This window comes from Pelmatolapia mariae, linkage group LG3_W (genome assembly GCF_036321145.2).
Source record: "Pelmatolapia mariae isolate MD_Pm_ZW linkage group LG3_W, Pm_UMD_F_2, whole genome shotgun sequence".
NCBI lineage: Eukaryota > Metazoa > Chordata > Actinopteri > Cichliformes > Cichlidae > Pelmatolapia > Pelmatolapia mariae.
In genome coordinates, this window is record NC_086229.1 from 23,019,931 (window position 1) to 23,031,977 (window position 12,047).

At 43.8% G+C, this 12,047-nt stretch overlaps 1 pseudogene; it reads right to left on the reverse strand.

Annotated features, from left to right (window-relative positions):
- Nucleotides 1–280: 280 nt before the first annotated feature.
- LOC134621302 (general transcription factor II-I repeat domain-containing protein 2A-like) lies at nucleotides 281–6,705 on the reverse strand (annotated as a pseudogene).
- Between the last annotated feature and the right edge of the window lie 5,342 nt (nucleotides 6,706–12,047).

Below are 12,047 nucleotides of genomic sequence, written 5' to 3' on the forward strand. Positions count from 1 at the left end.
GATCCTACCAATTACTGCTTTCCAATAGTAAAAAGAGAAAATTGAAAAAACAAAATCAAATCAGTTGTATTCTTTCTCATGGCTCTTATCTGCAATTTTCCCTGAGTCTATTAAGTGAAAAATAAATATAAATAAATAAAATGCAATAAGATAAAATACACAAATGTATGGCACACAGACAAAACAATACTTCCTTCAAAGAAATTTCATATCTTGTAGAAACAAATGTAAAAAAATTAACTGAATTAAAAACTAAAAATACGTAAATGTTCTGCGATGCTCACTTGTCTGAGCCTGATACTTGGTGGTGTCTCATCTTTTGTACGAGTTCATCAATGTTCGGGGTCAGGCTCTGAGCTGAGGAAATCCTCAGAATTGAGTCAAAGTGTTTATCAGTAAACATTCTGTGTGATGTTTTGTTTAGCTTCATCAAAGAGAACAATTGTTCACACAGGTATGTGCTGCCAAACATGGAGAGCATCTGGGCAGCTTGGATGCGCAGCTGAGGCATTGTGTCCGGGATGAAACGCGCTCACTCAGCGGCAGCGGCACCCACCCTCTCATATTTTTCCCTCAGTATGTCATTGCACTGGAGCTCAATCAACTCCATTTGGAAGTTTGGTGGTGCGCATGTCCACATCAACTCCAAAAGGATTGGCAAGTAGTTCAAACCTGCTTTTTTGAGCTTCAAAGTCAGCAAATTGGCGTCGGAACTCAGCGGCAAGTATGTTGAGTTTATCGGCAAACCGTGACCTTGGGAACACAGCGGTAGAGAGATTCTCTTTCATGGTCTGGCAGCTGGGGAACTGGCTCAGGTTTTCTTTCTGCATCTGCGTCTCCCACAGACTCAGCTTGGTTTTAAACGCCTTCACCGTACTGTACATATCAGAAATGACACGCCCCCATCCCTGCAGTTGCAGGTTCATCACATTAGGATGGCTTGTGATGTCGCACAGAAAGGCCATTTCACATATAAATGTTTCATCTCGAAGCTCTGTTGTGTCTTTCCCTTTGCTTTCCATGAACAGACAGATCTCCTCACGAAGCTCGAAACATCTTTGCAGCACCTTTCCCTGGCTTAGCCATCGCACATCTGTGTGATAGGGCAAGTCACCATACTCTGTATCTAACTCGCCCAGAAATGCCTTGAACTGGCGGTGATTTAAACCTTTGGCTCTGATGAAGTTAACTGCACGCGTTATCATTACATGTCCCATTTTCAAGGCTTTGCCACATAACGACACCTGGTGTATTATCTAGTGATAAGCTGTCAGCTCCTTTGTGACATTTTCGTCCCGCATCCTCTCACGTATCCTTGCCACCAATCCACTCCGGTGTCCACACATCGCGGGTGCTCCGTCTGTTGTCAAACCCATGAGTTTTTCCCAAGGCAGTCTGTTGGGTCTAAACTCAGACCCCGCTGTATCCAGGACTTATTCCCATGAAAGAAAAACAAGGCAACAGTGTTTGATCGATTACTTGCGCAAGGGAGGCCTCTCATCTGTGTCCAGCACGACAATGACCCCGATGATGGCCTCCTCTCGCTGCCTTTTATTGAGAGACAGTTCACACAAAACACAGCAAATCAACGCCCACATGCTTCTAAGGCATTGTATGTTTATGTGTGAACTTCTATATGTAAGTAGGAGTGTGTGTGTGTGTGTGTGTGTGTGTGTGTGTGTGGGTGGGGGGGGGGGGGGGGTGAGAGACCTCCTGCTGACCAAAGGGTCGTAAACGCAGGAAGCTTACATCAAAAGAAATAGATCCTCCAGATAGGATGTATCTGCAATAAAACATTACAGCCCCCCCAACCAGAACCCCGAGAATCTAGGGAGGGGTTTGTGGAATTTCTTTCATCCTACAGTTAAACAATGTAGAAATGGATGTGTCTGTGAAGGTTCTTAGTCATGAAGGGTTAGAAATGGATGGTAAGCATAAAAATGACAAACATTTAACAATTCACTCCAACATTCCCTCCTGTTTTGTGATTTTTATGCTCCAAATTATTCCTGTGTAGTATATTCTTAGCCATGCACCTCTTGCTTGACAATTTCAGCGCAGGCGTCATTCATACACAGGCTTCTGTCATGTCATTCATTTCATTCAATTCATATTGTTGTAAAAGTACATAATTAACAAATGTATTATAAATCATTTTAGTTAGCATTGATCTTATAAACTGTAAAATGCATCCTATACATAAGCAAATCAAATGTCAACAGTCCAAAAACATACATAATATTTTCAAAAGAAGATGCCACCAAAGACCAGACATTCACCAAGCTCTCCAGCCTTGTGGTGCATCTGCTCCTGTCGTGTGATTCATTATGTATTCCTGCAAGTAAACAACTGAATGTAACAGTCAAAAAGAATAATCAACATACTCAAAAATCATATGTCACTACAATCCAACTGTATACAGACATAGACATTCAAACACATCAGTTGACTTTATCGTTTGTCCATGTGGCTCTCAGCTAACTTCAAAGCTGTAGCCTGGTTAACACCCTTCTTATCAACCCCCAGATCTTCTCACTGTGGGCATCCTGTGGGGGTTAGAGTCAACTGGTGAATTATCTGCATTTACAACTCTTCTCCTGTCCCATTGTCATCACAGGAAAAGCTTTGTAAAGGAAATTGGATCAAGCTGTTTTGATCTTCTTGGCTCAAAGCCTCAACCAGCTTAGAAAAGTGTTCATGATGTAAATGTAGACAAAAGGCTTCTCTGTTTGCATCCTTCTTGCAGAGGACACAAAGAATAGGTGACGTTGCACAAATTCCATGGTAAATCTCCAACTTGGACTAATCCATAGCCCTTCATACACATAGGTAACTGGCCTGTTTCCCGTTCATTTAGCTGTTCAATGTCCTGCAGTAAGTCAGATACTTGGAGTCAGACTAGCAGGTCTGTCGTACCAGAACAGTTCACCGTTCCAGCTACTGGTCAATCAACCGTCCAGTCAGTTTCAGAGCAGTTGAAAAGTTGGTAGTGTTCCAAGTATGTTTACTTCTGGATGTGTTGCCAAGGCAACCAAACAAACTGTCTCGCTCTCAGTGATGCTATATGGCCACAGTCCAGAAGAATGTGTAGCCAGTGGCATCACAAGCATAACCATTGGTCTTGTTCTTTATGTGAGCGGTTGTGTTCTTAAACTGCCACCAGTAGTTGTTGAAAACCCCATGTGGGTACTGGGTGTAGTTTGCTCTGTCCCAGTGCGCTCCTGTCATCCCACTCTGGGTCCACAGGCACAAGAAGGCACACAGCACATTCTCAGCCATTTTGATGAGTACCTGTGGCTCAGTTGGTTTCTTCACCGGATTGAGACGAGGGGCCCTGGAGGCTTTCCCCCCCCTTTGTACCCGGACATCCTGCCACTTACCCCGAGCTGGCCTGGATGTGTGTCACCTTCTTGCAGTGTGCTTGATGTATCCAAGTGTTCCTTTCAGCGATCTTCACTGCTGTGGTCGTCGTCAGCAGCACCCGATAGGGACCTTCCCACATTGGACTGGACCAGCACTTCCTCTCCATGGCCTTATCAACATCCAATCTCCAGACTTCAGACTCTGCTCCTGCGGAGAAACAGAATCATCTGGCAGATCATTTGTTCTCAAGACTTCTATACTTTTAAACATTTTAAGCATCTAATCTGCTAATATGCTCTCTCTTCTGCTTTTCTATCATCACTGCAGAAGACTAGAACTCTAAATGCTCTAACATATATAATCTCAACGAGTCAGACCATTCTCTGTTAGAGTAATCCTCATGTACATCTTAACTAATTCTATACAGGCTTTCTCCCAAGCTCACTGGAGAAGCTCACTTTCGCAACAGTTTTCTCGACGACGAGTCGTATAACGCTTCTGTTCTAATTGTGCATCTCTGCTCAAACAGAGATCATCAAACGAAACTTTCAGTGCACCATGAAAGTAACAAAATAAAAAGGAAAGGAAAGAAAATAAAGGAAAGCAAAGGAAAGAAAGGCCTTGTTAAGTCATGACACGTGTTCTTCATGCCAGGGGGATAAATCGTAACAACCCATTTGGCAGGCTCAACTTAGTAACAAAAGACAAATCAACAACTAGTTTAATCTCAAACATTCATCCAATCAGCCACACACAACATACAGCATAACCCTGTTGTCTCATCACATAATAGGTTTCTCCTCATGTAACCAAATGTGTGCCATGGTAAAACTTCTTCACACACCAGAAACTCACAATCAGCTCACTCATTTAAGACCCCTCATCAGCACTCTGTTTCCTCCTCTATGATGCGGTCATCTGTCCTCCTATAATATTCAGTCCACTAGTCTATGTATCACTTTCATCTTACTAGTGACTTGGACAAGATGACAAACAGAATCTCATGCTTAAGATGCTGTCTGGTCTTCATGAGTATCATTTATTGTGTATATTCATGTAGGGTTAGAATAGTTAATGCATTTCTGTATGTTTTTGTGTTCCTCTCATCACATTTTCATTATTCTCATCACTGCTTAAAACAACACACATCTCTCTCTGTCTGTGTTTTTTTTGTTAAACTATCCTCCTTTCCAAAACAGAAAGAAGCATTACAGCTGTTTCAGGCTGAGAAACACCAAACACTCTTCGCGCTATCATTCATCAACACAACTATTTTATGTCTTTTTGTCCGCTGGGCAGGTGACCTGAAGAATCACGTCTGCCCCAGCTGGATACCTTTTCACACACACCGTGACGTCAGACACGCTCACACTCACTTCTGCTTAGAGCACAATTTCACTTCATTCTTCAATGATCCACACACCATGTGCTGCCCAATAAAAACTTTGCAGTGTATTTCATCCTCTTTCAAGGCAGACTTACTCAGTCTCCATTACAAAACAACAATCAGCCACACTCACGCAGACCACATCTGGCCCGCACACACACAACATAGGCCTATCGCTTGCGTCTGCACGCACAGCTCTCATGGACCTGCGTCCTAAACGCACAGTCCAACGCACTCCCGTACTCGCGTGAAACCGCACAGCTACGGAGCCGTTTCTTTAGTAGCCTGCAACCTTCCCGCATGGCTGGCTCACTCCCGTACCTGCGAGAAACCGCACGGTCACGTAGCCGCTCTCTATTGTTTTAGGTTCGCGTAAAATCCACGCAACCAGCGCTCCCCTGGACCCGTGTCTGCCCGCGCAGTCTCAGTGACTCATAAGGCCTTTTCTACTCACTGTTCGTGTTATTTCCGTTCATGGGAAGAGTCTCTGGTTCCCGTCAATCGCCATCTATCCCGAGGGGAGTTCAGGCGCAAACTGTCCTGCCTAGAACAAAGCAAAGTACTAGGGCTTTCGTCAATCGTCCCAGACGATGGCTGCTAGCAGACTGCGGTGGCGTCCTCTCCCTCTCCTCGGTGAATGCGATGTGTTAGGATCCGGCTCTCGAAGGACCAAATAAATGTTGGGTCTAAACTCAGACCCCGCTGTATCCAGGACTTATTCCCATGAAAGAAAAACAAGGCAACAGTGTTTGATCGATTACTTGCGCAAGGGAGGCCTCTCATCTGTGTCCAGCACGACAATGACCCCGATGATGGCCTCCTCTCGCTGCCTTTTATTGAGAGACAGTTCACACAAAACACAGCAAATCAACGCCCACATGCTTCTAAGGCTTTGTATGTTTATTTGTGAACTTCTATATGTAAGTAGGAGTGTGTGTGTGTGTGTGTGTGTGTGTGTGTGTGTGTGTGTGTGTTTGTGTGTGGGTGAGAGACCTCCTGCTGACCAAAGGGTCGTAAACGCAGGAAGCTTACATCAAAAGAAGTAGATCCTCCAGATAGGATGTATCTGCAATAAAACATTACAGCCCCCCCAACCAGAACCCCGAGAATCTGGGGAGGGGTCTGTGGAATTTCTTTCATCCTACAGTTAAACAATGTAGAAATGGATGTGTCTGTGAAGGTTCTTAGTCATGAAGGGTTAGAAATGGATGGTAAGCATAAAAATGACAAACATTTAACAATTCACTCTAACACAGTCCCATCTAATTTACACATCTGGATACCTCTTCATACAGATCTTGTCCTGTAGTCGTGCGATGCATCGGACGTAACGCCAAAAACTCTTCTGTTACGGTCAGGCTGGAGTCCACTCCACGAATGAAAATTGACAACTGGGCAATGTCAGTTGTGTCAGTGCTCTCATCCACAGCAAGGGAATATGCAATGAAATCTTTTCCCTTTTCCACAAGCTGTTCTTTTAGATTGGTGGACAGCTGGTTTACACGTTCAGCAACGGTGTTTCTGCTCAGGCTCACGTTTGAAAATAGCTGCCTTTTGTCTGGGCACACTGCGTCACAAACTTTAAGCATACAGTTTTTGATAAACTCTCCCTCTCTAAATGGTCGGGCTGATTTTGCAACTTCTTCTGCCACAAGAAAACTCGCCTTGACAGCAGCCTTGCTTTGTGATTTTGCTTTTGTGAACAAAGCCTGCCGGGACTTAAGACCTCGTTTTAATTCTTCCACCTTCTGTAGCCTTTGTTCCGTGTCCATATTCTTGTCTTTGTGTTTCTTAGAGGTTTCATAGTGCCTTCTTAGATTAGATTCTTTTATTACAGCCACACTTTCTCCACACAGAAGACAAACAGGTTTGCCTTTTACCTCCGTGAACATGTACTCTGCCTCCCACCTGGCTTGAAATTCCCTGTGCTCACCGTACACATTGCGTTTAGCCATTATTGAGGAGGGGAGTTGCTGAAAGTTGACTGCTCTGAATGCTGATGAATAATGAAGCCGAGTCCCACTTCCAGTGCTGCAGTGAGTTCGCGGGCTTCCATTGCATTGTGGGGAATGGAGTATTGTTGAGTGCAAAACCCCAGCAGGTGGCTGTGACCTGCGGGCCGATTCTAATACTAATCAAATATCATCCCGGGGGCCATAATAACTCTGGCCCGCAAATGCCTTGACTTTGACACATGTGATCTAGAGGCTGGCCGCATGGCCAGTGATGGGACATTTTAGACAGAGGCAATGGAGACAGCTTGACAGAGGGCTAGCGGCAGCATTTTTTAGCAGGTGGTCAGCCATGTCATGGCTTTTTGCAGACCTCTGGGTCAGGTGGAGCAGGACCAAATAGTGCAGAAACATCTAGCAGAGACAAAGCAGGACGAGATGGTGGAGACAAAGTCTGCTTGCAGCAGACTACGGAGGCGTCAGCTGGGATAGTCTGCTCTGTGTGCTGGAACCAAAACTCATGTTAAGTGCTGGGAACAGGTACGGGTGCCGGGATTGGCTGAACAGCAGCCATCCCAATCCAAGGAACTGGTACAAGTGCAAGGATGGGTTGTGTCCTGGCCGCCCTCACCCTACGAGGAGTGACAGGCACGGGAACTAACTGGACGCCAGCGCTGCTGGGTGCAAAAGTGGACTGGGCCTCGGCTGGCTTCACCCTGGGAGTAGAAGCGGGAGGTACCGGGACTAGGACTGGCTGGATAACAGCCACCACCAATCTGGGAACTGGAAGGGGTGCAGGGGAAGGCAGGGCCCTCTGGAAGCAGGAAGGGGCAGAGAGACAGGTTCTGGGATCATAATAGGAGGAGAGAAACAACCAGAAAGAAAGAAAGAATGCAGGGAAATTACTGTAATTGATGAGATCATGTTATTTCATTCTCAGTATCAATTTGATCCAGTTCAGCATACTCTAATGTTCAGTGTCTGCTGACATGCACTCTCTGGACTCTGCAGTCAGACACTGTCTATCTTTTCTTTGTTAATGGCGGAAAACAGTCCACAACATTCAAATAGCAGTTAAACTGAACTTAAACACATAAAACACTTCATGCTTTATGACACCAGTTGTTTAATCTTTGAATCATTTCCCACTGGTGTCAACAAGGAAGCTCTGTCACACAGAGACTTCAGCTTCTCTCATCAGTTAACCACACGAGCAGCACCTGTTTTGATGTGGGTAAATGAAAGCTTGACTTCAGGAAAAAACAGCTACTGACTCAGGTGACTTCACCATTTATGTGCTTGTGCATCTGACTGCAGCGTTTCACACAGGAGAACTTTCTCCCTTCACTTTGGTGACTCTGCATCTTCATCAGTGGTCTGCTTAAGCTGCATGATCAGTGCCACAGCTGTCTGACACTGTGACTGTCCCATTTTTCAAACAGTGACTCGACCACAGAGACCACAGTAAAGGTTTAGTGGAAACCAGTGACAACGTTAACTGTAAAACAGGAAACTAGCGAGAGAGCTGCAGACCTGCTGTGGATCCTGCGTTCATGTCCCACTTTCAAACATTTTGATATATTTGAGGTAAAAATATTTTGTCCATGACCACATGTTACAACCTCAAAGTAGTGATGCTGTTTAAAACAAATAAAAACAGAATCCAATGATTTTCAAATCTCATAAACCCATATTCTCTCAAAGGCAGAAAAACAAACACATATCAGAAGTTTAATTTTGTAATGCTCCTGTACAGCCTCGGCTTTTAACATCGTTCTGTAAATGTCTCTGAACTGAGGACAGCAGCTTTTGGACCTTTTGGGAGTGGGATGTTGCTCCATCCGTGTCTGATGGAGGGTTTTAGCCGCCCAGCAGTCCTGACTCTTCTTTGTCCTGCTTCTGGTTTCATGATGCTCCAGATGTTGTCCTGGAATAGATGGCATGGTGAACTGTGTTCATTGACAATCATTTCTGGAAGTGTTCCTCCTCCAGCTGTTGGTCTTTGGTACCACTTGGTTTTCTCTCCATTTAACCTGTTTTTGGTATTGTATGGTTAATAAAATATGAAAATATGTATTTTGTGTTTTTTACACATTTTTTAATTATTTTTAGAAAATTGGTTTACATTTAAAATGGTGCAGAACAAGAAACTTTCAGATTCATTTAGAGACAGAGGTGAATAATACATGGCAGTCTCATCTTCTTCAACTTTTTTCACCCATGTCTCGATTTCTCTTGCTTTTATCGCTCATGTATGTCACCTGCTAGAATGCGTACCTGTAGTGTTTATGCTCAGGCTGGAGTAAATCACTTCTGTTTGGATGACTGGCATCTTATTAGCTGACTCTCTACTGGTGACCTCGGCATATGTGACATCATTTGTAGATGCTGGCTGGTGTCTCCCTGCAGAAATAATGTGATGTGAATGAACGTTAGGCAAATAACACCGAAGGAGCAGGTGATCACTTCACTGCTGTAGAATGTTTAGAAGACCTTCAAAGACAGTCTGATGTTACAGGTACAGGATTCAGAAGCAAAGCAGGAAAAAAACCCAAACTGGTATTTGTGTCTGTGGGGTTTTAGTCTGAATCTAATTTCTAGGGAGTGATCCTAAAATTGAAACCCCGATGGAAGCTGCCTGGACGTGCCCAAGATGGTGACTTTGAATGAGAGATAAGCCCAGTCTATATCAGTAATACTTTTCATTTTTATGGACCCACTTTCAGAACTTTTAAAACTTTTCAATTGGGCCATGGGAACACATCAGTCTAAAGATGTTGGGACCCAGTGCTCTACAAAATAAATGCAGACAGGAAATTAAACGACAGAGGAGAGTCCCTCAGATTTTCTCAAGTGAAATTTCAAAATATTTTAATTTGCTGCTTCAACCAAAAGAGCCCAGGTGGGTCAGATATCATACCTGTGTGTTTCTTCCAAAGTAGCTGAACTAGAACCAAAACCAGAACCGCAAGGACCAGAGAACCTACAGTAAATATGACTGGGATGATGAAGGAGGGATTAGGAAAAGGAGGAGGATAATGGGAGATATGGATGTTTGCTGTTGTTTTTGTTGGTGGTGGTACTGGTGTAGCAGGATCTGCAGGAAAGATATGAAACTGGGTCATTTAGTTTGTTATAAGCTCAACAGATTAGCTTTAACAGAAACCGTTTTCTGACCTCTGACCCTCAGAAAGCTCTGAGGAGATGATCCAAACTCATCATTTGCACACCAGTAGAGACCTTCATCAGACTGCTGCACGTTAATGGTGATGTTTTTATCTGATTTAGGTCTTACAGGATGTCCATTAAAGTAGAAATAAGCTGCAGCTGGGCAACCAGTTTTCTCCTTACAGCATAGTGTGACATCACTTCCTGTCCTCACAGGAAGTGCAGGGATCTCCAGGATCACAAGTTTATCTGAAGAAAAGATCCACAGAGTGATGTAGAGGTGGTATAACAGTGAGCTGTTATTCTGATGATTAGATTAATGATTTAATTACCTGATACAGTGATGTTGACTTCTTCACTCTTCTCTCCAGCTTCACCTTCACACCAGTAAACTCCACTGACTGGGTTGAAATCATCAAAAAAACAGGATGAACCATTTATCCTCCCGAAGCCCCGCCCACCTGCTCCACATGACTCAGTCCCACTTCCTGTGTCCCTCTTCACTGTCCATCCATCAGAGCCCAGCTGACCTTCACATGTCAGAGACACTGAGGCTCCTGTGATGAACTGCTGCAGGTTTGGACTGACGGTCAGAGAGACTGGAGGACAGACGGACAGTTTCTATCAGTGTTTACACTCAGTGTTTGTCCTGGACCATGGTGCACTTCATCTACTCACCTGCAGAAACAGTCAGTGCAGACAGCAGCAGCACACACACACCTGCAACAGGAGGTCAGAGGTCACTGAAGGTCAGAGGGCAGGAAACTGTTTTAATCTGGTCTTGTTCCAAAAACATTAAAATAAAGGGGGGAGACCTTTAATTCACTTTTAAGGTTCTGTTTAGGTTTTAAAAGTACATTTAGATTAATAAACAACACACAAAGTGCCAACTCAGTTTTAACACCTGCTGAGGATACTGTCTTGGTACACTTGGTCTGAATGAGGTGGATGTCATATCTGTTTTGACAATCCAACACCCTGCACCTAAATATTTCCCAAACTAAGGAGATTTTGGGAAAATTGTTGATTATTGGAAGCAGAAGAGAAACTGCTCCCCACTCAGGCTTCATGAGGACTCAGCAGTTTTGGATGGATGGGCAATGGGGGATAAAGGAGCAAAAGTTACCGCAGGCAAGAAAAGCATTCTCACGATTAAACAGTCAGAACTTATAAACCAAAGCCATGGGAGAAGGGTTAGGTCTTTATTCAGCACCAGCCGCTGAATAAAGACCCGGAGAAGCTGCTTTATTGATTTTTATTCATTGGTTTGAGTCCCAGTTTGCTTCTGTTTGAAACTCATCATGAGAAAAATAACAAAATACACAAAAGTAAGGTAATTGACAAAAAACAGTCTCCAGTCCTTTTATTAGAGTCCAAAGTTTGCTCTCAATAGTGAAGGCTACATACAGTAACAGAGGCAGACCAGAAGAGCATGTGGTACCTGCAGCTAGCAGCTGTGGTTTCCTGAATGAAAGTTGATCTTTGATAAAAAGAGGTCACCTGACTTCTCTACAAGTCAACATGTTACAAACTGGGTATGAAGGTCCAACTCTCTGAGTCCAGAACACACAATGGATCTGAACTTTGAGATGAAAATAGGTAGCAAAACATACAAACTGTTGATGAGACAACTTCAAGTCACCATACAAACACACTTTCATTGTCCTTCTTTCACCTGTCAGAAACAAATTTCTCTCCATTTCGAGCCTCTGAGATAAAAGTGCGAGCTGCCGTAAAAACCAAAAACATTTTAATTGATTTCTTTTACTTGACAAACAAATATCAAATAAAACAACAAAAAACACTAAAGAAGAAGAGTGAACTCGTCTCGCATAAACATAACTTCAAACTTTAAACATACCTGAAGAGATTTCATTTTAGAGCCAGTCAGTGAGAGCATCCAGCACACACTCTGTTACTGTGTTATAAGTCCGTGATAAATGAATGCTATGAGTGAGTGAAGGATTTCAGCGTTTGACTCACCGAGGAGCAGAGACACTCCTGAAGTCTTCATGTTGTTGGAATGACGACTGACAGCAGAGTGACACCTTCAGCTTCACTACTTCCCTGTTAAGATCATCACGCTGCTGCTTCTGGACAGCGAGGATGAGGAAGAGTTGGTGAATGATGCGCAGTCAGCTGATTTGGATCAAAGCTGGCTCCTTATTTGGTACACA